This window comes from Myotis davidii, unplaced genomic scaffold (assembly GCF_000327345.1).
Source record: "Myotis davidii unplaced genomic scaffold, ASM32734v1 scaffold184, whole genome shotgun sequence".
Classification (NCBI taxonomy): domain Eukaryota; kingdom Metazoa; phylum Chordata; class Mammalia; order Chiroptera; family Vespertilionidae; genus Myotis; species Myotis davidii.
Genome location: NW_006297021.1, coordinates 5025565 through 5032189, shown reverse-complemented (window position 1 = coordinate 5032189; position 6625 = coordinate 5025565).

Below are 6625 nucleotides of genomic sequence, written 5' to 3'. Positions count from 1 at the left end.
AGAGTGTGCTAGTCCTCAGTGTGTGTGGACACATCGCCACGGAGGCTGCTCGGAGCCCCGCTCCACACCTCTCCCCGGCACCTGACCCTGAACGCTCAGCTGTGTCCATGCCATGCTGGTCAAACATGCTTTGCTGTTGTTATCAGGGTGGAATTTGGGAGGAAAAGAAGAAAGCTTACCAACCGGCTCCCCATTCTCCACATACCAAGCCCTGATCAAGAGGCCCTTGCAGCGCTGGGCACGACTGTGGTTCTGACTCTCAAGTCACCCCCACCCACCCTCATAGCAACTCTGCCCAAGCGCGGTCTGAGTTCCCAGGGGCGTTTCCCCAGGAAATGGGAGGCTCTGAATGGAATGGAATGCGAAAGGCCCCCGGCTCAGGGTGTTTGTCCCTGGTATACGAGAAGGAGGAGTGCTCACACAGTGCCTACCTGAGTCTAACGTCCATTCCCTCTGAGGACCCCTGGCAACAGTCCCTAGTAACAGTTCTTAGTCCTTCTGGTTGATTAAATGTCCAAAATGTGCCTTTTCTACAGGATAGCATTGGACAAAAAAGTCACTCTGCTCATGAGCATGTGGGTGTCGCTCGCCATGCCAGGGGCAGTCACATGGAACTGGCACGCAGCCCATCATAAATGGCCTGGTTTTTAAAAACATCTAGCCATGTCCCCAGAAGCCAGCCAATGTCGGGGATGCCTAGAAGGTCTGGCCCCATTGAGGACATGCTCACGAGGTGGGTCAAGCTGGCCTACCCCGGCCTGTCCAGGGCCACACCCACAGGAAGGACGTCTCTCTGCCCCTCCAAAGCCCCTCACCGCCAGCGCAGCCTGGATTCAAAGAGAGAGAGAAAAAGGAATCCCTAACTTAGTTCTACCTTTCTCTGTCTTCTGAAGATCGACTCCCGATCTCTTCTTTCTGTTGCCATTACGTTAACACACACACACACACACACACACACACACAAACACACACACAACAAACCAACAATGACAAAAAAGCATAAATCACATACTGCAGAGGACACTGACCTGCAGAAAGTCACATTTTCCCGTATCAGGTAAGTTATGTTACCAAGTCTTGCTAATGAAATTGAGAGCACAAGTGATTTCTCACATGGACCTTTTCATTGCTCTTCACAGAAATTATTTCGTCCAAACTGCGAGAGAGAATCTTAATTTCAGGCCCATTTTCTCATTACCCTAAAAAACTCTAAAAGTACCATCTTGTTCAACTGAGTCAGTCCCAGCTGAATAGCGTAATTCGGTAACGTGGCTGTCCGTAGGAACACTAATTTCATTTTATCTAAAATTAATACAATCTGCAACAGCCGAGCCACCACCCCTCCCCTTGCCACCTGCTGCGATGATGCAGGTCTACGTGTGCCTGTGCTGGGAAATCATGAGGCCCCAGCGGCCAGATCCCAAACCTCCTTTGTGCTCTGACCTAGAAAATACCCAACAACTCACAAGACGGAAAGCATCTAAGTGATCGCCCAGGTTTCTTTCACGTGAAGGTGTCAGCTGGCATCACTTCCTCTGAGGCATCTTCACACTTTCTGTCACAGCCATTTCCCTCCTTTCCAGGAAGAGAATCGGACTCCACTGAGTTCCCGTGGCCACAGAGCTCCAGTCTCAGGAATGGTGGCAATGTCACATTCCCACGGCCAACTGCAAGGGCATGTGCGGGTGGCAAGTTTCTGCCCTTATCCTCACTGGTACCTCCTGCCATGAGGCTTGAATGTTGTCTAATGTATGTCATACTTCTCTCAAAACTCAGCTACAGGAAATGCCTGGGCTACAGCCCGGCCCCGAGTCCATGTGAGACCACAGGCTTTCGGAGCGGGAAGCATTCCTTGGCCATAGTTTCTACCAATGAAGTTGTATTTGCTCGTGAAAAGCAACTTATCACTCAAGGCCCCAGGAGACTGGGGTGACCACCGAACAGTGGTAATTGTGTTTAGAACAAAGAGCATCGCCAGCAAGGGGACACGCGGACCTCGCGGACGCTGAGGCGACGCCTTGGGAGCACACAAAATCACTTCCAGGGCTTTCTAGCAAAACGCGTAACCTGACTCTAATCATGCTTAAACGCTGAACAAACACACATTGTGGGCCATTCATTTACCAAATAACTGGCCTGGACTCCTCAAAACTGTTAAGTTCACTAAAGACAAACTCGGAGAAACCATTCCAGATTAAGGGAGAATACAGAGGCGTTACAACTGGATAAAGCACGGAGCCTGGCTTTTATGGTGGATTGGGGAGGTGTCCTACAGAGGACAGTACTGGGGCAGTTTAGCACAATCTGAATGAAGTACGTAGACCACATCCTTGCACTGTGACTATGGAAGTGAATGTCCTCATTTTTAGAAAATGCAAACTGAAGCATTTAGAAGTAAAGGGTATTATGCCTGCAACTTACCCTCAGATGGTTCAGAACAAAAATTGTGTATGTGTGTGAATGTGTTCGAGTGGGGGGAAGGGAAAGTGTGTGTATGTGAATGTGCATCGGTGTGTGTTGGGGGGAGGGGGAGGGGTGTGTGTGAGTGTGAGTGTGTGTGTATAGAGGGAGGGAAAAGGGAGGAGGGAGAGAGAATGATAGAACAAACATGGTAAAATGTTAACATTTGTGGAATCTGGGTGAAGGGTGTATGGGGATTCTTTGTACTCTTTTTGCAACTATTCTGTAATTATTTCCAAATAAAAAGTTAAGAGACAGAGATAAATTATGCCTGGTCTTCCAATGTATACTCTGGTTAAGTTCTTATTAACTGAGAATAGCAAGGTCATGGCAGAGTAGATGGGAGTATAATTCAAGAGCAAAGAACAAAAGGGAATGGAAATTCACGAATAACACCATCACATCATCTTAAAATCTGAATTCAGAAATTAAAACAAATAAACTTGCAAAGTAATCAGGCTGTCATCATACAGGCTGGAAAGCCCTGATTTAAACCACCAGCCTGGCCGGGTGGCACGGGACAATCACTCAGCCTGGGCGTGGGTGTTCTGGGGCCAATGACCAATGCAGTGGGCACTCACACACAGAGAAGGACCCAGCGGAGAGTTCATACTGTAAGACATGTCCTTACAGCACTCCTTCTCACTCAAGTGGGTGCAGTCCAGGCGACTGCAGACAGAGGAAGGATGGAGTAACCACCGCACAACTTCCTCCCAATACCAGCGCCAGACCCAGGCGCCTGATCACCCCTAGATCAGAGAGCATCTTCCCGACTAGTCCCCCTGCCTCCAGTCACCCGCCCCCGTCCGCTCCCTCCAGCTGCCGCTTCCAGACTCTTCGTTCTGAAATGCACCTTCCAGGCCAACACTCCTGTCAAAGCCTTCGAAAGAGCCTTAAAGATTCAGGCTCGGACACCTGACCCTCCATATCCAAGGTCTCCTACCATCTATCTAGTCATTAGCTTCTTTTCCAAACTTACGCTCTAATCTCCCTTCAGCCACAACTAGCTGTCCTGTCTATGCTGCCCCCAGCACACCCTGCTGACCCTCCAAGCCCACCTGTGGGCCCTCCGACCTCAGGACGCCTTCAGCCCTCACCACCTCCACCCCTCCCTCTCCTTGGAAGGTGCCTGTAAGGAAACGGAATACAGTATAGAGAGCCCTGCAAAGCTCTGCTCCTTTTGAAATGAATTCCCTAATTCCCGCCCATCAACCCCCTTCATTCCTCTTACTGCTCCGCTTTGCCCGGGCCTCACCCCACACGCACTGTCCAATGTGACAGGGGAGCAGCTTAGAGTACAGACACATCCAAGGGACTGCAGTTCTCAAAGCAGAAAACCCAAGTGGTGCGGAAGAGCTGGTGTCTGGGACCTGCGAGGGGGCAGAGTGTAGGTGAGGCAGCAGAGCAGGGTGAGCCCGCCCACTGGAGGGCACGCTGCTTCCAGCTGGGGAAGGGCGATGGTGAGTCAGCAAGTCACGCCACCACAGCGGGAAGGATGAACTCCACCCTCATCAGTTCAAATTAGTGAAACTTGTCATTAGAGCCGGGCCAGTGTGGCTCAGTGGTTGAGTGTCTACCTATGAGCTAAGAGGCGACCGGATAGATTCCGGGTCAGGGCACATGCCTGGGTTTTGGGCTTGATCCCCAGTAGGGGCCATGCAGGAGGCAGCTGATCGATCTCACTGATGTTCCATCTCTCTATCCCTCTCCTTTGCTCTCTCTAAAAAAAATCAATTTAAAAACATATTTAAAATGTATAATTCAATAAATGTAAATTAATGAGGTGCTTGCCACCCTAGGGGTGGGGGTGGGGAAGGGGGCACTAAGACTGTACCTGACCCTCCCCTTCTTCATTCAGGACAAGGGCTTCGGCTAAGATCCTCCCTGGGGGTAATTGTGTGGTGATGGACGTTAACTGGACTTACTACAGCCATCATTGTGCAGTATCTACAAACGTCGGACCATTATGTTGTCCACCTGAAACTAATACAATGATTTATGTCAATTATATCTAAATGAAAGAATCTTCGGGAATGGCACATAACCCACATACGCAGTCTTCACAACTCAGGGTGATTGCAGTCACAGGTAACGCACTCTGAGCAGCTATCATGTAACCCTCATCAACAAGCCTTTGAGTGACGTAAGCCTAGGGCCTAACAGAGGGGGACACTGAGGCTCAGAGAGGGTTGAGCGACTTGCCCCAAATCACACAGCCAGCGGGGGCGGAGCCAGCATTCAAAGGCAGGCGGGATCTAGAGCTCGCATTTTCAACCACTGCACAAACACAAATGGCTCAAAAAGGATATATAAAAGCATTCTAAGAATTAACCAAAAAGTAAAATCTATGGGTTAAATATTAGAATGCTTTTTAATTTTAAACAGTATTAAATGATGATTTGGATTTTTTTTTGTTTGCTTTTAAAAGCTACCTTAAGGCACTGCTAAAATGGGGAGCCCATTAATTATAACTATTTGCAAGGCAATAATACTTACTAAAAACTGACATTTCAATTATTAGCTTAATCAATATAACAATACAGTATGAATATTTTCTTTAGTAACAGCAATCATTTTTTAAATAAGCACACATTTTAAATGTTAACTACTTTAGTAATTAATACAAAACTATAGTGTCTTTTAAAACCAAAATGAAATGAACACAAGTGACATAAAACATTTGGCCGGGTTTCCATGAAAAATATCTGGTATAGGACCCGTCTCCATGGCCTTTTCCCAGGCTTTGAGGCTCTGCTTGGCCACGGCTGGCCCATTCTCCAGCTCTGTGACCTGAAGTAACTGAAGACAGAAATATGTAACATGCACACAACAGCGGACCTGAAAGAAATAAATGCTAACTGCCTGCCTTTCTTGTAAGAGAAACAGGACAGCTGACTTGGTCTCTGGGCATCAGGAAATCCACAGGCATACTTTCCAGATCCAGAACGAGCAGTGCTGTCCATCCGTTTTCATGTATGAAACTCTGAGGCAAACAGCTGCATGAACCTTTCCCAATTCCAGATTCCAATGAATGCGGGTAACTTACACACAATTATTTATTCCAAAATTTCTTCTTGGAAATTATTGCATTCATTGATGTTTTCTTTGACAAAGATAGGGCCATAAGGTGTTTAGTGGTTTCATGCAGCAAAATAGATTTTCAGTCTTTCAACAAAACGAATAGATCCAAAAACACAGGGGCCTCAAATGCAAAGGTACGGCGTCCGTTCATTGGAAAAAGGACTCACCAGCAGCAACTGAGTAAAAACTGACAGCTTGCAGGCCAGGACCACTGACCCCTTGTCCAACCCCAAAAAGACTATCCAATGGCCCCCTCCAGGCGTGTGCAGACAGCCAGGGGACCCCTCAGCTAGTAGACCTGGAGCCCAAGGAGCAAATGAAGGGAAACCCCCTCGTTACAGGAACAGTCCAGCTAACGCATGAACAGGATCGACTACATAAGATCATCGTTTTGCAACCTCCAATTAATTCACAGATCAGACACTGAGCAGCACCCAACCCCCAATTAATTCACAGATCAGACACTGAGCAGCACCCAACCTCCAATTAATTCACAGATCAGACATTGAGCAGCACCCAACCCCCAATTAATTCACAGATCAGACACTGAGCATCCCTGGCTCAAACACTGATCGCTTTCTCAGTCTCACTGGGAACATCTCACACACTCTGAGCTCTCACCATCGAATTACCTGTAGATGTATCTGCACCTGTGAATCCTGAACCCGAACACATCTCTAGACCTGCTATCAGTTTATGAGAAACACGAAATTGTGCAATGGGAGAAAAAGGATGAGGAGAGAAGCTGAGGATTAAAGAATACTTAGAGGGCAATATAAAGAAATCACCCCATGGTGTTTGTAGTTTTAGCGGGATGATTACTTTCATGATAAGGGGCTAGAGAAGGCTTCTAGTGTCCTGTGTGGTGTTAGAACGGTATTTCTCTTCAGGACAGCTCACTAAGCTGTGTTTGTTTTATATGGGGGGGGGGGGGGGGTGCGCGCGCGCGCGCACGTGTATACATTTTGCAATAAAAAATAGTAAGATTCTAAATGTAATTCCAGCTTGCCAATAGGCAGATTAAGTATGTGCTGAGGTACTCAGAGCATTAGTAATAGACTCCTTCTCTCCGGCCCCTACCCCA